The sequence below is a fragment of the Cephus cinctus genome, unplaced genomic scaffold (assembly GCF_000341935.2).
Source record: "Cephus cinctus unplaced genomic scaffold, Ccin1 Ccin1_scaffold1043, whole genome shotgun sequence".
NCBI classification, from domain to species: domain Eukaryota; kingdom Metazoa; phylum Arthropoda; class Insecta; order Hymenoptera; family Cephidae; genus Cephus; species Cephus cinctus.
The window spans coordinates 776,330-788,079 of NW_014333574.1; the positions used below are offsets into that span (position 1 = coordinate 776,330).

The window sequence follows — 11,750 nt, forward strand, 5'->3', positions numbered from 1 at the left end:
AGAAAAAAAAGTCAATTCAAAACGTCTCGGAAAATTGTCTATAAATAATAAAGTCGCGCCATACGTCATACGTGCAGAAAGCAATATGGCTGCAGCTGCGTGACGTGCACGTCCTAGCGAACTAGTCTCGGATTTGCAATTCGCGATGTGCTCTGAAATATTTCTACGTGACTGCAATCTCGAAACACGAACGGTTAAACTCGGTTATTCCCATCGAAGAGGAAGGTGGGAGACAGCAGGGGTGAATTACCCTCAGCGATGTTTCCACCCCTTCTGTCGGCAAACCACCGAGCCGTAACTCTTCGCATTTCCAAGCCCACATGCCAGCCGACCATGCCTACATATATCGGCTATAGCCGCTACAGTCCCCATAGTCCCCATAGTCGCCATAGTCGCCATAGTCGGATACAGCACAAATAGGGACAGTAGTGTTTGAACTATGCACCTACTATGCACTTATTATGCACCTACCATGTGCATACCCTGAATCTCGTCGACTGGATGATTTCGATGATTGTCAGCCGATTAGGCGAGGCAGCCCACTTATGCGCAACCCGGATTACCCGAGGTGCACTGGACTCTGTCTGTTGTGGCTTTTACGTTATTTCAACGACGATCACGCACGCCGCGCGCCACACGTGAACACCGATCGATTCGAAGCAGGCGAAAGATTCCTTTTCTTTTTCGTCCGATTCCATTGTCATCGCGGTTACTTTGCGCGCAACGCGCGTGCAGGGACCTAGTTTCGCACGGGCGAAACTGAACAGCGATCTTCCGATAGGCGATTAAGCCGCCACATTGCAGCGACCCACGGGGATCGCTTGGAGATTTTAAATAAATTTCAATCGCATGCACTGCACACATGGTTAAGTGCGATGCGGGGCATTCTCTATTTATCAAGTGTTATCTTCTGCACATGAGTAGCATGTGTTAATATTATTATTATGCTGAGCACCATATTATGCACCGACCCACCGGTTGCCTGACTGCGGTGAACACGTGCATAATTTTGATTTTACAGTTGGTCTCCAATTTGAACTACCCCGTTCCGCACGAGGGTTCCGGATGATAGATACTTGAGTGTACCGAGGGTGCAGCGTAACTGCACCAGCACGTCCCTCGGTGCACTTAGTTTTCCAACTACTCGTAGCTTTTGTAATTCTTGAAAAAAATGACTATGGGACGCCCATACCGTAATGAAGTGGTGCACGTATAAGTCTTAGGGAAAATTCCCCATGAATCCTCTGAACGAATTCCATCTCTGATAGAAGCTCGGTTTAAATTTATCTGGCCGTTGCCCTTAGCGCTTTGCGAGTTAAAGGCGCGCATCCACGAAAAGACGCAACGCCCGGAGACTGGGCGAAGATAGAAAGTATATGGGAAATCTTCGATACTCGCATCCACGTTTCCCTATTTAGTCGATCGCAAGATGCATTTTCTATGAAATATTGTAGATCACCGCCAGTGCACCCGGGTAAAGTGCATCGACTGCGAGCATTTTATAGAACATTATTTCTAATCTCACGTGTGACGCGGAAGTCATTGGAGCCTTCGATGGGGTTAACTGTCGACGGATGTTCCTCTCGCCAATGCTCCGTCACTGGAAAGAGAATGAAAGAATATTAAAAAGAGAAAAGAGAAAAGAGAAAGAGAGAGAGGGAAATGGCTCATTGTAGAATCGCATGGGCGCAGCGTGCGACGGATACGTGCATTATGTGCATATATATCCATGCCGTACGCCATGCTGCATCGTACTATAGCACGTTTTATTATGGCTTGTGCTCCGACATAATGCGAACTCACCGGCCAGGTAGCAAAACACGGACAGATGTTAGATCGTTCGACATTGAACGGGCGCTCTTGTATTGCCAGGCGAAAATGATGTTGCGGTTCGAGTGCAACCGTAGATGAAAGGACGTAAATTGACGTTGAATGTCCGGAGAATTATGCAACGAAATCATCTCCTGCCTGAAAATCCTTCGACAGGCTCCATATGGCGATCCTTTCAATTTTTTTATTCTCCTGTCATTCATACTCTTGTGTTCCTCTTTGTACTTGCAATGCAGCAGCCATTTCTTGGGCTTCGCCGTGAACTGTGAAATTCGCTGAGTCGCCTAAGTGCTGATGATCCGTTATAATTTGATCCTAAAACAAAACGTATTGCTTCGTTGGTAGGAGACGCTGTGAATTTCTCATATTTTTATTTGCTACTTTCTTAATGCCTGATATAAGGTCGCTTTGTGGTTTATCAATGTAACCGAGTTTAGTGTGGATACCTCAAGGTACTGGGTGTCGGTCCTTCGTTTTGACCATCTCCTGAGTCTTTCCTCCTTTCACTTTCGTCTTAACGTTCCTGGCTCGATGCAGTCTTGATAGATGCAATTTACCATGGCCTCGGGAAAAATGCCAAAGCTGCCTCGTGGATGCGACGTAACGTCGTCCGTGACCAGGATGCTGCTGCTGCTGCTGCTGCTGAAAACAGGCGAGAGATTGGATAAAGTTCTTAGGGAGGAAGACTGGGAGTTGTATAGCAGGGAAGCATGTCAAAGATGGTCAGCGTGGCTAACATGGATATAATCTTGACTTACAACGATATCAAAGTCTTATCAGTTAGTTGAGTGAAGAATGATTTGTATATATGTATATTAATTTAAATTTTATCAGCGTCCTGGTTAGAGTACTCATATTTAATAAATATTATTGATAAGGCAATATGATTACACAGATAGATAAGATTACAAGGAACTCGTGTTACTATTTTTCAATCGGGGACACGGTCGATTAGTTGCTCGATAATCAAAATAAAACTGTGACATTAATTCAGGAATTTTTCAACGGACGTTCGCGTTCGATATTCCTAAAAGGTGAAAATCCCGTTTTGGTTTAATCTTATCGCTGAAACTTGTGTAGCTATACGGGTCTTATCAGGATGTGCTTATCGGAGGGAAGTGCCTTGCTCGCGCAGGTAACCGAAACGCTACAGTGCCTTTCGATGCTTCAAAATAAATGGTCAAAGCTTAAAAACATACCTAGTAGAGACCAGATGGAACCAGCATGCATCACGATTACATAATGAATTGCTGGAGAATTGACGTTTCCGATAATCATCCCTGAATCGGGGGAGAGATGGGATTTGATAAATCCGATTATTGGCCGAAGCACATCTGAAAGTAGATAAATACTCGCATTAGTAAACGTAGGGGATGCTTTTAGCAGTCACTCCCATGTACAATAGCGTAGCGACATGTATCGCCCGCATGCAGCATATGCTTTGCGAAAATCGAAACAGTCTGTGCTCTCGATACTTTTTCACGTTTTTTTTCGCAATTTTACAAGAAAATATATTATTCCGATAATCCGCCACGATTATAAATCAGCATCGATTTTCGGGCCCGCTAAAAGGGTTGCGCCCGCTTTAATCGTGACTAATCCCTTTACAAATTCGTTCGCATGAAAATAACATAATTCATCCTGAATGTTTTCTACTTTATTGTCGCCCAAGATAGAGCAGGATATTTTCGTGGATCACTTTGCTTCTAATGTTAGACGCGTCTCTATCTACGAATAGACGGCTAGGAAATAGACGGCTAGCACTGCCCAGAAGGCCAGTCGGTCTAGCATTTTGGTCTCCAGCTGTACCAAAATACAGCGTTGGACGACATCCAGACAGACGTATGGTGTCTGCACGTCAAAAAGTCTCGAGATGGTCAGTGACGAGTGTTGGGTAAAGGTCACTCGAAAGGACCATGTGAAATGAATCATCTTTGAGTGCTACTAAAACGCCTAGTAGGTAGTACATTGATTTTAACGTGAATTAATGCGACGTGGAGTTAATGAAATTTGTCAATGCGGTAAACAACGTCTTATCCAACATCTATTGACAATCGGATTATTAATACTGTGTCTGGTGTGAAACTTCCATAAGCGACGGTTTGAACCATCCTCACAGGCCGGGTAAAGCCCTTTTGGCATAGTGCCTGGAATATTTATCACTGGGCTTCACTGTAATTTATACGACGTCGTGTCACATGTTCCGTACATCAGACGATACTATAGTGTATTTTAGTAACAGAGCACCCAAGCTGGGTATCCCTTTTCTCGGCAAAAATTTCTGAGCTCGTCCTTGACACTCGGTATTAACAAGGGTTGAATTTTACTAGATACGAATCTCGTGCGACGATCTCGCGATAAGGGCTACTGCGCGGAAAAACAAACTCAGCAAAGGGTGGTTAAGGAATTATTCATGAACACGTCCAAGATTATTAGTTAATCCATTAATCTGGACCATGTAAACGTTCGCGCCTGCGAGTTCCACCCTTCCGCTAGCTGATATTACATTATCGCCAAGGGGTTGTTGTATCGGATTATTAGCGTTTACGGGGAAGTTTCCCTTGGGGCTAATGTCTCTCGTCCCCTTTCTCCTTGCGGCTCACGTAATTCTCAAAACTTATTTCCAACCTACGTTAACGGCTACGTGGACACGACGTTGACGTCGTAACGCGATGGACCAGGATGATCATCAATATGGAAACAAACAGCCCGCGGTTCTCCACTTTCCGGGAGGGGAGTCATCCTTCGAGGATTTTATTCCTTTGGAAATAAAGGGGGCAGGGTAGATCAAGGAACAAGACATAGAATGCTGCGAAGGCGAGCAATAAAGATGATAAATAAAAGTAAAATGAGACGCGTGCGTGTAACCTTGCGGTGCAGCGAATCCGGTACGCACGAGGGGCTGAATAAGAGGCGCGATCGTCTACGATGCGAATTCCGCATAACGAAGCCAACTAACGGGGAAGCACATTTCTTTTAGAGGCATCCTGTTAATTAATAATTAACGTCTAGAGAGGCAGGCTGCGCGAAAAGTCGTAGGAACGCGCCGGCAATAATATACCAGGTACACAACATTGTTGTCTCTTGTTTCCATCGGGAAGCTCTCCAACTGTTTCCGTTTCCGGAATAGACGCTCCCACGGGATATTCCCTCTTCCGTCATCGAAAACCGCTGCGGGGTTTGTTAACCGCGAAATCGATTCGTCCAACGATAATTTGGCAATTTGAAACCGCACGAGAGAAAGATACATTTCTTGTCACCGAATAATAATAACATTCATGTTACTATATATATTCATACGGTACACACGCATGGTATACGATCGCTACACTACAAGCCTACGCTACACTACTATATTTGAAATACATATATATAGGTAGGGTGGCTTCGCAGTAAGACTACTCTGGGTCAGAAATGCTTTTGGATTAATTTATGTATATCGAAATAATTCGTATGCCTTGACCACCCCGTGTTCCATAAACAGACTGCATCCACCACCACGTTGGAATGTGTGCATCTACACTTATGGTGTACACGTATATGCCGTAGTTTCCATGTATACGATACGCGACAACGAGCATGTTGTCTCTCGATTACAAGGCACGTACGATGCAAGCGGCTCCCAGGGTTCTTGCATCCTGTATTCCCGTATTCTCGTATTTTCGTATTCCACTCCAGCTCCTTGGGATCCCGATGGTGCCTAGACGCGGCGAACTCCTCTCTCCTTATTTTTCTTCTTCCTCTTCCTCCTCTTATTCTTCTTGTTTCACGTGGCCTTTTTCTTCCGTGCTGACTCCAACATAGGGACGCAACGTCTAGCGGGGTTTGACTGATCAAATTGAAACACTGAAGGATTACCAGCTGCAAACAAGGACCAATCTTCCTTGAGTTAACGTGAGATGAATTTCTCGTCTGAAATTAATGCTCATGGTATAATTCATCTCTGGGTTTAATTAAAATTTTTAATTACCACAAGACTGCGATCCTGTCTATTGCGAATCATCCATAAAGACCAGATCCCATCTCGAGCACAAATCCATTCCGGTAACAAGTTCAGCATCGTTCAGCTTCATCTCGTGCAAGATGCTGCGGTCCATGAAGAACTAGATGTCCTCCTGTTGCGGTATTTCGAAGGACTCTACAGAATCCATGGGAGAAGAATCGTGAAGAGCGGTCAAGTCTTTTTTACGAAGTTTCTCGAGAACTGGTCTGCAGAAGGTACCACCAGTCATTGCCATAATTCCAATACCTTATATACTGAATGGACGTGACATCATGACAGGATTGGCAAGTACCTGCCTACCTGCAGCAGCCCTTGGGATGCGCGATGCTTAAAGTTCAGTAGCCTTCGGCGCAGCAAGTTCATAGAGCAAAGAACCTATAACGGAACAAAAGAAAAATATATATATATATATATATATATAATCGTTATTCTACTATATGTAGATCAGCATATAGGCATGAATTTATCAAGACTCCATTTGCACCGTCTCGCTGATTGACCCCCTTCCGGTATTCATTTCAAGTTCATCCGGCGAGGCTTAAATTACGAAATCCTCAATGCTCAGAGGTGGCCCTCTTAATTTTAATCCTCTTACCTTGAAATTCCTGATAAGACCAACGCACGGGAGGCGACCCTTCCCACCTACTCTCGTGATTTTAAGCGGAGTCCTTCCTTCCACGAACAACTTCCCGAAGTGGCAACACGAAGCCGAAGGATTAAATGCCGTAAAACGATACTTTATACGAAGGATCCTCTTACGATTAATTTATACTTAAAAACAAATCAACGTGACGCATAACGAGCCGGCGTTCTTTTGAGTCTTCGAGTATACAAGCATTCCGGATATCGATTCATATACATAGTATACATACATACTACATATGTTATACAATCGATTCTAATTTTGTATAAAAAATTTGAAAGCTCGCACCTCCTGTGCACGCGTTTGCTAAGAAATAGAAGAAGAAAAAAAATCAGCTGACTACACCGATGCCATCGCGATAAAGAAGCCGGACGTGACGTAGACCCGAGCGAGAATGAAATAGGTCGAATTCACTGTATCAGCAGTGGATTTTCTACGTGGAACTTGAGAAGCCTCGTCGAGCGATTTCTTTCCAGTTAAACAGTCCGTGAGTGCATCGGTTTTATATATACGCACGTGGATACACGGATACGCGTATAGTCATATGTCAAATATTATTTCCAAGAAGACCGGCCTCCTCCTCTCTTTCGGAATTATTCGGCTCGTATGTCCTGTCGCTCTTCCGACACATTAATATATACAGTCTGATATATTGTATCCAATATCTGTTATATATATATCGTACGTTATAAGACTGTTTAACATTGGACATACGCGCAGTCTACAATTTACCTCCCGATACTCTAATTGAGTTTATTTAAAGAAAGCCAAGAGGTTTGTTGTCACAGCCCACGAGAGCGCAAGCACTTTCATTTGGTTTACGTTGCGTTTTCACTCCGTGCTACAACAGACACTCTTTCTTCCTTTTCTTCCTTCCTTGCGCCTTTTTCTTCTTCTTCTTCTTCCTCTCGCAAGCCTCACGACCCTGGGACAGACGCGACTCGCGCTTTACGAGCTCTAAAGTAGATACATTATTGTCGTGTCACGAGGCACCTGCCAGTCTCTGCTTTCCGGACGGAAAAGAACGGCTGAACGCTGATGCGACGAGCGCACTCACGTGTCTTCTTCGGGGTGATTATATCCTTGGGATAATTTTGCTGGAATATTGACAGTTTGTATTTAATGGCAGCAACGTAATGTACGAATGACACCCGAGTACTTTGGTGCATTTCATTTTGTTAACGTTGGTAGCCGTTTTAATAATTTTTATAGGATTTAAAAAATGCTGTCTAATCGTATGGGACGTTATAAGGACGTGTGTGCGTTTTGGTATACGCTGTCGCTACGAGTCACGGTCCCATATTAGCATACCTACCTGGATTGCGTGGCTACGGGCGTAAAAGGGGCGTAAAAGCATTGCGCAAGGGACGCTGTAACCGCGAGCTTCAAGTCGTAAGACTAAGAGAGCGTCGTGGCTCTCATAAGTGCACGGCCATGTACGGTGGACCCTTATGCCTTATACATACGTGCCATGGACCGAAGAAGTATAGTCATGCGAGAACCGAGAGAACCGAGAGAAGAGTCTGCCTAGGCTATCCGGGCTATCTGGGCTATCTGGGCTATCTGGGCTGTCGCGAACGAAAGTCCCGTAGAATATTTATAAACTTTGCTGAGAGCTCCTATAGGTCCCGCGAGAGTGATTCGTGAGTGGCGAGAAGGGGGGTGGGAGGGAAGGGAGGGAGAGGAGGGAGATGATATAAGAGAAAGATTTAACGAATTTTTGTTCGCCTCCCTCGATAAATACAGCAGAAACACACGTATGCACTCGTGTGCTTTTCCTGACCAATGACAACGCGACTGTAATCCGCACGGGACAACAATATATAGATATGCTAGGGCGTGGAGCCAGCATCGGACTCTGAGAGAGCTCGATCATAAAACATCGCATCTGCCATCCGGTTTTATCTTTCTGCGCTCTTTTTAATCTGCTCGTAGCTACCTACCCTGTTGGGAATGAGGGTTGGAGTAGCTCCAGTAGCTACAGGAGCAGGAGCAGGAGCAACCCCCAAAGCGAAATGGTCAGCTGCTTCGGGTCCTGTATGCAAAAGCCAGGGGCGAGCAGGGAGGGAGCTGAACTCGTTTGAGAATATAAAAAAGGGTTGAACCGGACCGTCCGAGGGTGAACACACCCCGTCCTCGTTCATTAATTAGATTGCGCCACATTGCCGAGGGCTCCGCCACGTGTGCACGCGCACTGCTCCAGGGCCGCTTTTTATTGGCAAGTGCTTACCCCGGAATCTCTTTGTGGGATTTTTCCAAGGGGGGAGGATGTGGTCCAGAGGATGCTGCTTCCGGAGCATTTAGGTTTGAAGAGAGTCGATCGAATCGACACTCGAAGCAGGTAGCTCCTTCTCGAACGGTCGTACCGTCCAAATGGGGACACCCTGTACATTGTCCGTCGTGGTCCAGAGGATTGACGTGCTCGGTAATTCACAAGGATACTTGTTCCCCGGTGTGCACGAACCGGACGACTGCGTCCCTGGACCACCTCCGCCGTCGGAGAATCGAGTAACAGAGAGAGAGAGAGAGAGAGAGAGAGAGAGCCGGTATTTGCAGTGAGGTTGCGAGGGGGGTGGAGGAGGATAAAAAATAAGAGATGGCGAATCCGCAAGAAAAAGCCGATGATCACGATCCGCTGTTCAGGCAAACTCGAGTCATCCTTCATGCCTGGTGCGACGTGATCCTCTCGAAGGACGATCCGATAACGAATACCTCGACGAAACACGATTCTGCCACTACCAGGTTGCCCGCCATTTTATCTACTGTATTCGCAATTCTTATACGATCTCATCGTGCACCTTCAGAAATGCTATCTGGATGTTCAGCTATACAAGATACGTGCATCCATAGCTGAGATGAAGAGACGTCGCACAGCCTCCGCGAGGCACCGAGCCTTTACCGAGGAATGATCTGATTCTGAGAAAGTAATTGTTCCTTAATTATCTCCCATTTCGAGCATCTTTTCTCTCCGTCTCCTCTGATCTCGTCTCTCTAGCCTGCGGCACAAGCGACGCATGCCAGACACGCGATATGCCATTTATTCGCGGAAATCGTTCACCTCGCGAAAAGGACATTGAGAGAGAGAGAGAGAGAGAGAGAGAGAGAGGAGCAAAGGATCCCGAAGAAACGGCGGCATCCCGCAGAGGAGTCGCACGGAGCGAACGTGCACGGAGGCACCGAGTTATATAATAAATTCCGCGCTCTCTCACGTGTGCGCCGCGACGGCCACCTTGCTTCTTGCGGACGCGAGGCGCAATACGGTAGAAGTAGCAGGAAGCCAGAGAGAAAGAAAGAGAAAGAAAGAGAAAGAAGGAGAAAGAGCTGCCGTCTTGCCTCAAGATAATCCAAATAAGGGAATCGCTCGGGAGACAAGTGCGCAACCAGAAACTCCGTATGACCGACGAACTCGAGTTCATTGACCTCTGCGATCAAACCCGGACGCTGCGCTGGACCACACGGAAACCATAGGCATCTCTCATTCTAACTTTTCCTTGGTTTCCCGATTGGTCTTTCCTCGTGTCGTCGCTCACTTAGATCCAGCGAGCACGCTAATTTCTCTCGATTGTAAGGAGGGTCCAAGCTAAGGGCGAACCCTCATTGAGAACGACCCACGTTCAGACGCCGAGAACCATTTTGCGCGATCGCTAATTGTACCCAATCCTTTTACGAGCACGTAAAAGTAAAAGCTGCACCTGACGGTAGGTGCGATGCACGTGTTTCGAGTAGCTATAGCTCCTGCTTATGCTGGATGGAGCAGCTTGACGATCGATCGTTATGAAGAGGCGGCTTTATCAATTGACTCAGAGAAGGAGGAAGGTCGATCTCTGCTGGATGTTGTTTCTCAGTTAGCACCGATAGACCGGAGTATCGGCAGCATCAGGATTGGTCCAAGTGTCTCCTTGATCCGATGCTAGTTAGCTGGCTCGGTTGCACGAGCAAGACGAACCAAGATCGTGGACCGATCTTCCTATGCTAGAAGGAATTCTTAGCTCTTAAAGCCCTTCGAAGGTGAAACTCTTAGTGGGCGAACCAGTTCCCTTTGGAGCGTCGCGACGGCGGCCAAAGGCCTCTGTGCCTGTAAGCAGTAAACATAACGTGGGTTATAACCACCGCTTGCTGCCTGGATTATACGCAGGACTCGACACCGAAGATCCACTCGTGTATCCACATGTGGATGCGTCATCGAGGAAGACGACACGGGACGTCTGTCGCTTCGTGCTCCTGACTATTACACATTCTGTGAGGGATGTCGAACTGTGACGTTTCCCGAAAGCGACTATATCGCTTTTACCACGCGTGGAAACCGTGATAGAATTTCGAGAGGGTTTCCCTCGACGTGCGGCTTGTGAATTTAACGAGGGACTTCGCTGTGGGTTTCTCCCTTTCCCCTTGGTCGATTCGTCCTGAGGGTTGCTGATTTTGAATTTCCTGTAAATTTCATGACAAATCATGTATTACGTTTGACTCACACTCATCGTCTTTACAGCGTACAATTTGTTAACGTAGGAAATTTTAATATTTCGTAGAGCTAATATTTCGGGTGGTCCAAACCGAAGCGGAACTGCATTTTTGTTTAGCATGCAAATTGCACGCGCACGCAGCTGTCGGCGGTAGTGAGAAAAATTGCAGCACGTTCTTTTCTTCGGAGCTCGTCTACGGGCCAAAAAATTCCTTTTGGCTAAGATCCAAAAGCCTGGCCAAACCTCCGCAGAGTGCCGCCATTTATTTATATTGCGCAACTACGCGACCACAAAAGGACCCTTTTTACATTGCGGATTCCCTTAGCCCATTTCCAGACCCTTCGCGGATACGTCTCTTCCACGAAGGACCAAACCAAATTCAATCCTAATCCGTGCCCTGCAGCAGCATCAGTATCCGCAGATTGAATTTCCTGTAGATAAAACAGCGTCAAGTATTCCTCGTGTAATACTTTCTTGGAGAAATAAAGTTGGCGTAACTCCAAGCACACACGAGCCAGTACATCCAATGTAACGCCGAGAGTAGCGTAAGTATTCGTAACTGCAAGGCAGTAATGTTACGTAAGAGAGTTTTAAAAAAAAGGCGCCTGCGCATGGGCCGCGACGCTTCAAATCGCGCACTGCCTTACATGGAAGCGACTTTGTAAGTCGCGTTTCACGGGTACTTATCATTTAAAGAGGAAATTTATTCCACAGTCGGCAACAAGTGTGTCGATTCGCGGGGCCAAAGAAGCGCGTACAGTCCTTGTCAGTCGAAATTTCACGCGCTCTCACCGACCCCCCCCCCCCCCCCCCC

At 46.4% G+C, this 11,750-nt stretch overlaps 1 protein-coding gene and 2 long non-coding RNA genes across 6 annotated transcripts in view; 1 reads left to right on the top strand and 2 right to left on the bottom strand.

Moving 5' to 3' along the window:
* The window catches only part of LOC107271868 (mucin-4), a 61,788-nt gene that overhangs the window by 11,091 nt on the left and 38,947 nt on the right, over positions 1-11,750 (top strand). The window lies entirely within an intron of this gene.
* LOC112494966 lies at positions 1,532-2,462 on the bottom strand. Its single transcript, XR_003061019.1, has 3 exons — positions 2,277-2,462; positions 1,804-2,145; positions 1,532-1,600 (listed from the first exon to the last, which is right to left on the bottom strand). It is a non-coding gene; the product is annotated as an uncharacterized LOC112494966 (long non-coding RNA).
* On the bottom strand, positions 5,402-6,201 carry LOC112494965. The gene is made up of 3 exons (XR_003061018.1): positions 6,080-6,201; positions 5,801-5,968; positions 5,402-5,742 (listed from the first exon to the last, which is right to left on the bottom strand). It is a non-coding gene; the product is annotated as an uncharacterized LOC112494965 (long non-coding RNA).